Source organism: Equus caballus, chromosome 1 (genome assembly GCF_041296265.1).
Source record: "Equus caballus isolate H_3958 breed thoroughbred chromosome 1, TB-T2T, whole genome shotgun sequence".
NCBI lineage: Eukaryota > Metazoa > Chordata > Mammalia > Perissodactyla > Equidae > Equus > Equus caballus.
Window position 1 is genome coordinate 178,652,172 of NC_091684.1, and position 14,553 is coordinate 178,666,724.

Genomic DNA, 14,553 nt, shown 5'->3' on the forward strand with positions numbered 1-14,553 from the left:
GAATTATGCAAGGAAATACTTTGACAGGCAGCAAGATATACTGAGAGACTGTGGCTGTATTTCCTGATGTCTCGATGGCTATGATCCTACAGGTGTGGATGTCAGTGATGACAAGGTGTGAATATGTGTGTGTCTACACACAGGTATTTGTGGGATGCGCTTCCTTTCCTCCCCCACCCACAGAAGCTTCTGAAAGAAGGTGGATTCTGAAATGTCTGTTACATCGTCTTTCCAGTTCCATGTTTATCAATCTCAGTCTGGGCCAACAGAAAATAACCTTTTTGTTGAATTCTTCTATATTGCCGTAAAATAAGGGGAGAAACGTTATCTTTCTCATCATGCAGACACATAATACAATTTCTGTGCAATTTTATTCATTAACAATAAACAAGTGGGAAACTGACATAATGAAATACTTTTCTATAGGACTGTTAGAGTAAAAGTATAAATTTTTGTGAAATATGTAAAAGAAGAAATCACTGGCAGGGTTGTCTGTAGCTAAATTTCATATCTGATGTAATTTTCATAGGAAGCAAAGAAATATACAACCCTATCAATAAGGTCCATTTTCATTTGTTTATTCAACAGGTATTTTATCATACTTGTTATGTGTTAGTCAATATATTAAATATTGGGATGTACACAGAGACAAATAATATACTACAGGGCCGTCCCTATCCTATAGCGGAGGAAACAGGCAAATAAATAAATGATATGTGATACTGCTATGCTGGAAGTGTATACTGTGGAAGAGGCAGGAGTATTTATTTCTCTATGACAAGATTTTTGATCACTAAAGTGATCCTTCGAGTTAGAGCTTGGAGGATGCATTGTATATACTAGGTAAAGAATATTGGACAAGGCATTTCATATAGATGGACAATTTCATTAAAAAAAACCCTGAGTGTGAATATGGACAGTCTATTTAGGGAATGACAAACAGTTAAGAGATGAGAGTTTCAGAGGAAAATATCTATTGGGGTTATATATTTTTTTTCTGGGGTCATCTATCCTACCTCTGGATAGAATACTTTTTGTAGAAGCATATTTTGATGACTGTTGAATTTCTCTATTTCTGGCTCCTACTTTTAAATTAATGCTACTTATAACTTATTTGGTAGAAAACACATCTATTAATTAATAGTCTTAAGGATTTAGGATATTTTATAAGGATAAAATACAAGAGATAAAGCGATTTTAAAGATCAGTTAAAAATAGAAGATTTGATAGCTGCCATTTATTTGGACTCAATAGGTAGAAACTTATTATGGGATTCAGTAGGAGTAGTGCAAATGGGGCATGAAGGCTTCAGTGTATATGTAGCATTGGAGATGCTTTCAGTTTCCAGTTGATGAAATTGAATTTCTCAAAATGGACTCCATATCTTTTTAATTCAATGATTTTCATCAAGTAGCTGGAAGACATTCTATAATTTGTGAAGCTGGTTTTTTAATTATTTTTTATTAGCTCTTAGCTTTAGCAGCTGCTTATTTTTTTTCAGCCATCTTGCTGCTGATGATCCTTGTAAGGCAAGCCGCCTTGCATTTTCATCTTCCTTAGCACAGCTGGTGCTTACACTACTCTGAACATCCATTGAGTCATTTCCTGCTGATAAATGTCTATATGTAGTCACGATTGTCACCTATGTATGTGATACAAAACTGTCCTCTCTTTTCAAACCAAGATAGCATTTGTACCAGCCTCTAATCTTATGTACCACTTTCTCCCCTTTCAAAACCAAGCTGGCAATTCTCATCTTGAATAGCTTTAAAATTGCTCATAGCAATCAATGACAACTGAGGCATCACTAAAGAATTTCCTTTATCTCCAAGCTCCAATTTAGACCTGTCATTAAGCTTGAGTAAGCTTGAACTGTCAGAACGTTTTCCCCGATCACATGCTCTAAGCACAAAAAGTCAACTTCAAAATCAAATTTGTTCTCTCTCTTACTAGACTTTGTAATGGTTTCATGTGAACAATAAACTTTGCTGAAATAGTACTGTCAATCTTTACTAACTCAGATAACTGTGGCTTTAAAAAACAGTGAGATGCTGCCAAAACTCAAGTATGATATATGGTAAATTGTTCCCTCACATTCGGCTGCTTTTTGTTATGCCTTAAGGGCAAAACATCAGGATATTGGGGGAAAGAGCACTTGATGGTGAGTAAGGAGATGGGGGCTCTGTTTCCACCTTTTGCATTAAAGATTGTATAGTCTTTGGCAAGTCAGTTTCCTCCTCTAAGCCTTAGTTTTCACATCTGTAACATGAGGTTGTTTTATTAAATGATATCTAAGGTCCCACCCATTTCTAACATTTGACCTCTTAATAAATTTGACTTTGCGTCATGTGGGGTATTCTTCTTCAAGAAATGGATTAGAAACAGTTACCATTAAGAGCTGGAAGTCAGCAATCAGTTAGCAAGTCCATAATCCAAACCTAATTGCAAAAAAGCTTCAGCTTTATCTTCTGGACCAAAATGATGCTTTGTTTGGGTTCTGTTGGTGAACAGTAGCAATCTTTTAAGCATCACAGTTTCTGTCTTGGAGATCTTTTCTACTCACAGATCCTTCAGCTTCACCCACATATTTAAATGTACTTTGATCTTTCTTTGTTTCGCAGATTTCATTTTGAAACAGTCTGTGTGAACATTAGAAGTGCCAGACTAGGACTAAAGACCACAAAAATCTGGCGGAGCTGCACATGCAAAGTATTCAGCAGCTCCAATATGTCTGTAGAGCCCTTGTTCAAAATTAGAGTGATCGTTTTTTAATAATTTCTTTGCAAGCTCCAAATTGGCCTGTTGTATTTCTTCTCTTACCCATAAAGGAAAGAAGAACGCTGTTTCTTAATACTCACTTTCTTCTTTTATAAGTGCTACAGTTTTCAAAATTAAATTATTTTTTCTCATTTATCTTCCTGTAAAGATGGATGACCTCAATGAAAATCTAATCCAGGCCATTATTCCATGATGCACTAGAGTGAGAAAAGAATTTGGCCATCTGTTTAATCTTTAAAAAGCAAGATCTTAATACAACAATATTCCAGTAGATAACTGTTAAATCGAGGTTACTGCTCCGTGATTTTTTTTTTCCCTTTTCAGGGCCAGATCTTGATTGTGGCAGTTTTTACCCTTTAGCCCAGAACCCTATCTCTTACAGTACTTGGATCTCTCTCATCACTCACCTCTCATTGACATCACTCATTGATGTTTCTTAACTTGACCGATTGGTTGAAGTTAGACTGTGATATGAATCTTTGCAATTTTGGCTACATTTCCTTGCTCCTGATCAAAACTCCTTGGGGGAGTCATTTGTTAATGGCTGACCAATCTTTTAGGTTATCTTATCCTAGGTGTTAATGGGCAATAGCAGTTTAGGAATGACCCATCTCTGATAATAATGGCATTTCAACAGCAATGCCTTTACCTGGTGGATTGAGGCTATAAGGCACTTTGTCAGAGAGATTTAGGAATAGATTTGTGTAAGTTCCAGCTTTCCATGATTCTCTAGAATCTTTTGACACAGGTTGACACCTGCTTACCTTTTTTCATACTTACTGGTGTTATAAAAATATGTATTTTGTAAATAAGCACCATATATTTCTCCTTAGATGCACACTAATCTACAGTACGATTTTTAGACCTGTGAGGCAGTGTTAATCTGTAGAATTGTTTAGGAAGCAAAAGGAAAGTACTGAATAGTTTTTTCCATTTCTAATTTATGAAAATGTTTTCAGATTTAAGGACTGGACATAAGTGCCAGACAGATCATTTACATTTATGTGCTATTACTTTCTCCTCATAAGTGAATACACTCCACAAAAAAAGCATCTAACATTTATTTAATGCTAGCATCTGTTGCCAATCTCCCTCTTTTTACTTGAGGAAGATTGCGGCTGAGCTAACATCTGTGCCGGTCTTCTTCTATTTTGAATGTGGGATGCCGCCACAGCATGGCTTGATGAGCAGTGTGTAGGTCTGCACCCAGAATCTGAATCCATCTACCCTGGGTTGCCGAAGTGGAGCATGCGAACTTAACCACTGCCCCACTGGGCTGGCTCCTATTTAATACATTTCTTTTTTGAGGAAGATTAGCCCTGAGCTAACATCTGCTGCCAATCCTCCTCTTTTTGCTGAGGAAGACTGGCCCTGAGCTAACATCTGTGCCCATCTTCCTCTACTTTATATGTGGGACGCCTATCACAGCATGGCTTGCCAAGCAGTGCCATGTCCGCACCCAGGATCAGAACCGGAAAACCCTTGGCCACCGAAGCAGAACATACGAACTTAACCACTGCACCACCAGGCTGGCCCCTAATACATTTCTTAATACATAATGCTACGTTATGATTGCTTAATATTTAACACTAGTTTATGATTGTTTTTATATACTGCATGATAAAATGAAATTTAAATTAAAATATATATTTGCTTTATCTTATATGCCAAATAATTTACTACATTTCACCAATCTAAGATGCCATCATTTGTTAGATGTTATTATGTTTCACTAATAAAAAAAATGTGGTTGTGAAATGTCACTGAATTTAAGTTTCATACAAATGTAGGAACGTTAAAATATGAAAATATGTGCATCTTAAAGTCAGGGAATCGTGGTAATGACTGCCCTAAACAGTCATGAAACTTTTGTTTAAAACATTTGAAATACTTTTAAACACATGATCTCATTTGTTTTCACAAAATCTTTGTAGTATACATTAGGACAAAACTTATGTTTCCTTTTTAGTAGTGATGGGAAAATCAAGCAAACTTAGGAAACAGGAAGAGAAAACGCCCTCCAATCTGCATTAATAGGATGAACTAGAAAGCTTTTGAACTGCATTTTTTAATGTTTTTCTTAATTGCTGTTTGAATTTCATTGGAAATGTTTGAAATTGAATTCTGTGCTGGAAATATTTTCAAATTCAGCTTTGGTTACACTGAGGCAGGCATATTTTTATATACTATATACAGGTAAGCAATCTCTTCATTTGGATTTATATCTTTTGTAATGGTAAATATAAACATTAACCTCCAGTCAGGTCTTTTCTTTGGCCTTTCACTATACTATATATTACTATATATTAACTTGCAGAAGTTCTTTAAGATGCTCATGGCATTGGTAGTAGTCTTGGTTTGCAATGAATGACTGCCGCTCCAGTTTATTTGCATATTCATATATAGCTCCCAAACTAGAGACAAGAAGAATTCAGTGACACAGAACAAATCTTTGTAAAGAGAATCTAAATATGAGGAAAAACAATATTTATCTACATGGGGAATTTCTGAAATGTGTGTTATTATAAAAGTTAATTCCCCTTCTGAATAAATGATATTTGATTTTCATATTAGCATACTAGTTTGAACAGCTGCACAAAACTGCTCAAATAAAAAAAAATAAAATTTCAGATCCAAATTTTGCTTTCAGATTAACAGGTGCAGAAGATCCCAGGATATACGCTCCGTGTGGAGGAAATATTTTGTTTGGGATACATATCTATTAGATTTTCTATGCCTGAATACACATAGTAACAGTAAACTTTTATAAGTATAAGGTTTTCACAGATGTTACATTAAAATGATTAAGACAGAGAACTAACCCTCATGACTGGGCAATATGAGTACTTGTAACAAGCAAGTCACTGGACACATAAGCCTATGAGACAGCTTGTCCAGTGCTATCAAAGCAGGCTTTCATATTTCTATGTGTACGAGTATGTTTTAAAGAAAAGTTGATTGTTGCATTTGGCTGTTGAAGAGAGTAAAACTTTGGTGAACGTTGTCTGCCTTTCCTGTGTAGAGAAGGGAAATAGACCCATTTGGGGTGTGTGAAAGATTTAGCTCTAAAGATAAGAATTCCTCTTGAATTCCACTATTGATTCTTGGCTTCTGTAAAATGGTAATAGCCCTGTATATGTAATTTGTTACTAAGGATCATTGTTTAGAGTATATAATAGCACAGTATAACAGTATAACAATAATATCTATATGATATATAATACAATGAAATGCATTCTATTTTTTACTTTATTTTGTTGTTGTTATTGTTGTTAAAGATTGGCACCTGAGCTAACATCTGTTCCCAATCTTCTTATCTTTTTTTTCTTCTTCTTCTCCCCAAAGCCCCGCAGTACATAGCTGTATATTCTCGTTGTGAGTACCTCTGGCTGTGCTGTGTGGGACGCCACCTCAGCATGTCCTGATGAGCGGTGCCATGTCCACACCCAGGATCCGAACCCATGAAACCCTGGGCCATCGGGGCGGAGCATGTGAACCCAACCACTTGGCCCTGGGGCCGGCCTCTAAAATACATTTTAAATATAACTTATAAAATGAGTTAAATATATTGTTTATGCTTACTATAAATGCTTACATTTTGTGATTATTTAAGGGCTGTTTAAAAGTTTATGAATTTTACAAAACTTCGGTTTCATTCCGACTTTCTTTTTGTGCTTTGTTTCTTAAAAGTTGGCAAAGGTGACCAAGAAAAATATGAAACAATCCCCTGGATCAGAGGGGATGATTTTTTCACACTACTCTGCCCAACAATTTGGTAAGTGTTTGAGGTTATGCTCTTTTCTTCCCATGTCACCTCACCTGTTTCTCTCTGCTTGGCACCATTCTTAAATAATTTATTCTTTCATTCTCTCATTCGTTTATTCATCTTTTCAGCAAATGTTTATCAGATTGTGCTACTTGTCAGTCACTGTGCTTGACTGCAAGGATACGGAGATGAACAAGGCAGACAGGGACCTTGCTCGCACGGGCTTTCTATTTTGTGGAGAAGAGACAACTAAATAATTTAATTCCAGAGGATGTGAGAAATACAGGAGACAGGATTGTGCTGTGCTGTGGGAGGCACCTAAGTAGGTTTGGACAATTTGAGAAAAACTTTATTTCTTGTTCACATTCCCAAATTATTTGATCCTCTGTAAGTTTCTATTTCCTTAGACATCTCGGACTGTACTAATTTCCTATCGACACTGTAGTAAATTACCACTAATTTTTGGCTTAAAAAAACAGAACTGTATTCTCTTATAGTTCTGGAGGCCAGAAGTTCAAAATGGGCCCCAAAAGCTTGGCCAAAACTAAAGTATCAGCAAGGTCATACTCTCTAGGGAGGCTCTATGGAAGAATCTGTCTCCTTGCCTTTCCTAGCTTCTGGAGATGCATCCCTTGGATTCCTTGGCCCATGGCCCCTTCCTCCATCTTCAAAGCCAGCAGCATGCTCACATGCCATCTTCTCTTCTATAGTAAACTCCCTCTACCTCCTTCAAATGAACATGCTGGATTCCATTTAGAGTCAATCTGGATAAAGCAAGATAATCTCCCTAATTTAGGATCTTTAACTTAATCGCATCTTCCAAGTTCCCTTTGCCATGTAAAAAAGGATTTACAGGGGTCAGGGATTAGGACATGATATTTTGGCGGCTGTTATTCAGCCGACCACACTGGTCCATCAAAAATTAGTATTCATAAATAATTATCTAGCTATATAATCTAACAGAGTTCCTTTAATATATAATTAGATATTTTGCACTTATTTTTGGAAAAGAAGACCATTTTTTTTGAGGTATGAAATCTTTATGGTTCTAGTAAAGCAATAAAATTATATGTTATAATATTGTAAAGTGTTTTGTATGTAACTCAAGAAAGCTGGCTTACATTTATGTAATCAGTGGAGGTATAGTGATAGTCTGTGGACAGGATTTGAACCTCTGAATCTCCTCCCTGTTTCACACAGCAGTTGCAGCTCTCCTTGCCCATCTTAACCTGAGTCTCATGTGCATAGATATATCATTTCATGAAAAGAAAAAGAATTAATTACTCATTTGGCTTTGAAATGCTTATGTATCCAACTCTCTGGAGAACAAAGCTGTACCCAATCTGTACCATGAGGACTACCTTGACTTAAACAATGGTCTGGCCTTAGCAGCCTGCTCCTTAGTTCCTTTCTCTTGGGATCTTCCTCTAGGGTTGTGGATGTGGAGAACAATTCCTCTTCCAATAGGGAAAAGAAGCTACCAGCCACAAGGCATTCTAAGAAGGAGAGTATTTCAAGAGAAAAGTGATTCATAGAGCCAAGAGTATTTTTACCTGGGTCTGGCTATCTTTAAAATTCCTTTATTCTTTCCAACAGAAGCTTCACCTTCTAGTACAAAAGCCTAACCATGCTGATTCCATTGCTCATTGTTCTGTTTTTTCCCCCTGGACCTAGGTGAGGAGTGGAATGAGGTGGTGGGGAGAGAAAGTCTTGAGGACTTCGATAGACAGGATGTGTAGTCAAAACTTGTGAACACCTAGGGATAAAGTAGAATATAAAAAAAGTCACATGATGGAATCTAAAGTTTTTGAGTAGCAGGTGATAGAATAAAGAATGAGAGAGTGGTGATAATGCCTGCAGAAAGGGAGATAAGTGAATGGATAATTACTGAGTACCCATTATCTTCCAGAAAATCTGCTGAGTCCTTTTCCTTCAATGGTTCTGTTTGGGGAGTGAATTCCCTCTGCTGTAGAAAGAACTGAGGCTGAGAAAAGTTAACTGATTTTCCAAGGTAATTCACATAGTGAATGGCAGTGCTTGTATTTAAAGTCTAGTTTGTCTGAATCCAAAATCCATTGCCTTTTTGATATCCCACCCCCTTTCCGAGGTGCCTGTGTTTGTTATTTCATCACAGAATTACATGGAAGAGACTGGGAAGATGACTTTTCAAATGTCAAATCATTCTCCTATAAAGGGTTTTGCCACAGCTGTGGAAATATGGCCTTCGGGTGTATGATAGAATGTGAACCAGATCCACGGAAAATACATCTTGACTCTGCTCTTTTTTCTTTCCCTGCTGAGTTCCTCGCAGAAAATGAATGTCTATTGCTTTTCTGTTGATATTCACGGTGGTTTTTTTCCATAGGAGTATTTCACACAAGTGATGTTTCTTTCAAATTTGGGGTAGATTTTAATAGAGTTATTTCCAAAAGGGTTTGCTCTTCTTACTAACGTAACACAAGTAGGTATAAGTTAAATTAGTTTGGCTGCTGCCCAAATGTGATCAGCTATTAATGAATGATCTGCAGGTCTTCTTTTTTTAACTGAAAGATTGATTCTCTCATTCCCTTCCTGAAAATTAGAAAAGCTCTTCTGATTTCATTTGCATGTTGAGATTTCCATTATGACTGGTATTCAATTTAGCACACTAAAATATGAAGCAAATCTGTTCATTTAATCTGCTGATGCCTGAGCCAGTATCTGCAGCAAGAGATATCGTACCTTCGCGGGTGCATGTGCTCGAGAGCAATTGTTTGACTATAGCTCTTATTAATATAAATCAACATCTACAAAGAAAGCCTCTTCTATCCCTGCAATTCATATTTATATAAATAGAAAACTAATGGATTTTGAAAAGAGTCCAATAGGTTTGAGCTTCTAGAATTATCCCAAGAGTATAGACAGGATTGAAATATTTCAAGGTGTTTTGGAGTGGGTGTTGATAAAGTATTTCCATGTTTGCTGAGTGCCTCTGAGCTGGCAGATTCATACTAATAAAGGCAGAAGCCAGGAATACTTATAATCCACTTAATTAACTCAAGGCTGATTTAATGCCATGGTCCAGATGAACTCTAGATAGGGAGACATAATACATATAGCTCATTAAAAAATAATTTGGACTTCTCTAATCTATGTTTGCATAAAGTTCAGGTTCTTGTCCTGAAGGTATTAATTATTTTCTAATATTATTGTTGAAAAATGGATGCCCATGAAAAAATGGTAATTAGAAGAATGCTGGCTAACATAATTCAATTTCACATAACACACTCATGCCAATTTTACCATGAGATTCCTTTGTCTTGAGGAAATACCCTTTTAAAAGAGAGTTTTCATATAAAACGTTTGTGTAAATGAGATCCTGGCTGAGAGCCATTAAAAAAACAATAAACAAAATTAACCTATTTGTCTCTGTTTATATAAATTGGAAAGGTACTTGCTAAAGCCTTTGTGTTTCCATAGGGAACAAGTTATTTTTGCTTTGATCATATTTTAGAACACATTTTCTTAAGGATAGTATGTGTTATTTTGAGAAAATGTATGCAGAGAATTAAAAGAATCTGATTAACTCTTATCTTCAATGAAATCTCGTATGACATACTTCTGGAATTTTATGGTGAATTGCTAACAGTGAACAATTCTAGAAATCAACATTCTAGCAAGGAAGCTATAATAGCATCCTAAATAAGAAACAGCAACTTGAGCTGAATGTGCTACGGGAAGTTTTTCTTCTAATTTTATGCATAGTGTATTTAAAAAAATGTTTTCTCTGTCTATTCCATATGTATATATGAGGTGTATTTTATGTAAAGGCTCAGGTCAATGGCCCTGTCCCATATCCTTAATATCTATAAACAAAATAAGGAAAGATAGAGAAGTGGCCAGGGAAGAGATTACAAAGGAGAGGGCGTAGGGAGGCCAACAGCAACCATTCACCCCGCTGTTCTAGGCACTGTTGTAGGCGCACAATCCATTCTACCTGATCACATTGGAAGATTAGACTTTGACCCAATTGCTATTTGGCAGGATGTGAACAGCCAACTGAGCCAAGCCTGGCTTGCACTGTGTCCTATTCCAAATATTTATCTACCCTCTAAATTGCTGGGGCTTTTCTGAATTCTACTTCTTAATTCACCTATTGTTTTAGATTATTTCTATGCAGAAAAAAAATCCCTTAAAAATGGCAAATAGTATTTTTTTTCTATTTCCCTCAATTTCTTATTGTGGGACCTGCAGCTCCTCTCAAGGTTTTCCCAATTAATTTATGACCTCTGGCGTAACCTTTTTTTCTGCTTTTTGCTCTGGTTCTTGCTCCATATTTCTAAGATAATATGTGCTACCAAAATAGTGCCCACATAATCCTTCAAAGGAACTTTAAGGCTGCTGATGTTGTGATGGTCTCTTGATGATAATCACTGAAACTGAGTTGTGTCCATGATCTCCTGAACTGAGGCTGCTCTGCTGTGGCAAAGCTAAAGTTACCATTGATGCTGAAGAAGCTCCGTGTGACCATTCTTCTCTATGCTGAGGGACAGAGAAGCCCTTTTGCTCACCTTTGTGATGTGTTTGGATACGTGTCCCAGAGGGTAGCAGCTTCATGCTCCCAATATCTCATGGAGACTTTTTGAAAGTATCTTTTATTTTTTCTTGAAGCCAATTTCCCCAGAATACAGATGTGAGGCTAAGACTGGGTGAAAGAATAAAGCACCTGTTCGTAGCTGCCTCCTCCTTCTAACTTGAAACATCATTCTCAAGTTGAGCTGACATGGCTCGTTCTTCAGGATAAAATATTTTCTAGGTGGAGATGCCAATGAAATAAATTCCTAGTGGGCTGAACCCACTGGTTGTCCAGGAAGTTTCAATAACATCTGAATCTTTGTTTGAGTGCAGTTTGTGGCTAAGCTGAGAACAAGCTCTGCCTTTCTCTCCTCATGTGTAGTGTGAGTGCTGTAAAGCTGATGTACCATATCACATCTAATAGTTTTATGCCAGTTCCATTTAACTGGTGTTATTGTTATCAGGAAATGGGGCTAAGCCACGTAGAAAGTGGGGTATTTGAGTATGTTTTTATAAAATTTCTTCAGTGCACGTCGTTTAGAGACATTTCACGTTAGCTCAGGACATTTCTGACATTTTTAGGTTAGGTAGAGGATCCATACCCAACGTCCAGAGAGCGCTGGAGGGTATGGACGGAGCAGAGTTTAGTTGTCTGAGAGTTAATACTGCAACAAGGTATAGGGAGATGTCTAAGTGCTAAGACACAGGTACAGGGAAAATATCTAAGGTCAGAGCTGTGTGTACTTAATGTTGTGAAGACAGGAAGTGAAGAGCTAGAGGTACCATTCTGACTAACATGAGGCTTCTGAGACAAACAGAGGTTGTTGTCTGTAGAGCTCAGATAAGCAATTAATCAATATGGCAAAGGGTAGCTTTTAATAGTAACAGATAGGATTTTTGCTGGACAGTGACACATATGAGACTGTCAATAGTGATGAATATGAGCCAATGCATGCCGAGCACAGAGGGAAGCTTCGGATGAGGTCTCCTTGGCAACAATCGAAAGGAGGTCCTTCATCTAGAGTATTGAAGGCTGTTTTTGTTTGTTTGTTTGTTTTTTGTTTTTTCCCCCAAACACAAACTTATCTCATGAAAATGTTAATGGACCTTTCAAAAAAATAGATTTTTTATTTTAAATTAAAATTTAAAATAAAAAAGTTACATCTTTTGGGGAAAGACAAATCAACCTCAGGTTAAGAATATACATTTTCCATACCCAGAGATCAGATTTAGTCATGTAATAATGAAAATATATTTACCAAGTGGGGCTTTTAGAAGCTGCTGTGTCCAAAATGGAAGCTGCTTCTTCCATGAGGGAAAACGAGGCAGACAATAATTTCATTACAGGTAAAAATTTAAACCTCTTTGTATAGGTGGCATCCTCTTGTCTATATTTAACCCAAAAGAGGAAAAAGAAACTTTACCTTTTGTACTGTGTGTTGGTACTAGAAATATCTCAAAGCTTGCTTGGAAAATGAAACAAAATGTGTAAAAATATCCACTCTGTTCCAAGTATTATGCTAACACTATGGGAATAGAGAAGGTGAGAAGATATTTTGTAAAATGTGCTTACATTCTAATTTTGGAGAATGGCAGATTGTATCGGCCAAAGATGGCCACAACCATACCTCCCATCCTATATGCTATTCTGCGATGTGACTTTACCACTCTCTCGTTAAAATGTAAAGTCTGTTTGTCTACTCTTTGAATCTGAACAGGCCCCATAACTGCTTTGGCTAATAATATATTGTGGAAGTGATGCTCTGCATAGTTGGTGGTGAATGAATATCTGCTCAAACCAGCAAAAAGGCGATTCTGGGAGAAGTGAAAAATCACTTCTTTGAACATTCTATATTCCATGATGGGAGGTTTTCAAGGCAGGAAATATCAATTGGTTGAAATCTGAGAGTTACTAAAGAGCAAATACTGGTTGGGGAAAGTATGGTAGACAGAGACCATCTTCTTTCATTTGCGTTTTGGCTTGAATATTGCTTTTTTATGGCTAGTGGTTTAATATACTTTTTTTTTGATTTACATTAATGAACCAAGAGGAGGACTTTAGCATGTCTGAAAGAGCTGATATTATTTTAATGTAACATTTTTCTAGTAGGCTATGTACTGCTTGGGGATGTTGACCCGTGATGGAGCAATATCAGAGTTAACAGTGTATTGAGTAAGATGAAAGAGGCACAACAGATGAATATGATTCTGAGGGTTAAGAGCTCAAAGCCTTGATCCTGGCTAGATTCCAGAAAAAAATGGCTTGTAAATTCTTCCCACCACAAACACATGTCTCTTCTTTCTGCTTTCTCACTTTGTTATTAAGATACTTCTAGGTGGTAAGAAAGAAACATATTCAGTTCTCCACTCATGATGTGATTTCCTTGTAGGTTTACAGGAGAAGAAGGAAAGCCCAAGAAACTGCTTCAGCAACCGAATATCCACGCCTTGAGGATTTCTCTGTGTGTCCCCCAGAAAGTTTTAGTTGTTCTGTCAGAGGCAAGGGTTCATTGCTCCCTTTTCTAGTCACTCTGCTGTTGCATTTATTTTTCTGATTTTATTTGAGTCCACTTCTTGCTTTTCTATTTTTACCTCCTGGCTTCTGCTTACTCTTGATATCTACTTTCTCATAGTTCTTGCTTATTTATTTGTTTCTGTGAGTCTCTTAGATTCCTTTACTCTTTGGTCCTTCTCTACTTGGATTGGATAGTAGTTGTCAATTTTAGTATGACCTTGTAAGTTCAGAACACTCACATCAAGACACCATTCTGGTATTTCATGCAGCAGGAGACAATGAGTGTGGACAAAACTCAGAATCATGGTTAGCTCTCCAGAAACTCCATTCTGAAGTTCATTATTAATCATTCTCAGATGTACTCAGATATATTCTGACTTTAAAATATTATAACTGAGTATCTAGTTTGTGACAGGAAGGGTAGGAAGGAAAAAGACCCTTCACACAGGTGAAATTCTGAAGCCACAACATTACCTTTCTTCTGCTTTGCTTGCTGTCTGACCACTTACACAGAGGCCCTGAATGGTATTTGAATGTATATCATTTAAATGAATGTGCACAATTTGTTGAAGTCAATAAATAATTAATATGGTATACTGTCTATTAAAATTTATTTTAAATCTCTCACCTTCTTTTATGTGTGTTTCCTCATTGTTAACAATATCCTTGAGAGATCAAAAGGGTTATGTCTGAGGGTAGAACAAAATTTTTAATGATTGGCCAGTACTCCTCAAGGCAAGAATATTCTTATTTTAGCAGGTGGCTCATCTATTGTAAATTGTGCATTTGAAAGAATCAGGCCACAGCAGGGTAGGGTTGACATTCTTTCATGTTTTTGGTTCATCAGGTATAAGAAAATGAAGGACAGCATCAACACTTCCATGCTGTCATTATTGACAAATTCAGTACCATCTGGAGAGCTGGCTCTGGCAGTTACTCT

The 14,553-nt window shown here is 36.8% G+C and overlaps 1 long non-coding RNA gene across 1 annotated transcript; it reads left to right on the forward strand.

The window, feature by feature from the left end:
* Window positions 1-4,834: 4,834 nt before the first annotated feature.
* On the forward strand, window positions 4,835-14,205 carry LOC138925123 (uncharacterized). The gene is made up of 3 exons (XR_011440903.1): window positions 4,835-4,974; window positions 6,124-6,553; window positions 13,489-14,205. It is a non-coding gene; the product is annotated as an uncharacterized lncRNA (long non-coding RNA).
* Window positions 14,206-14,553: the final 348 nt, after the last annotated feature.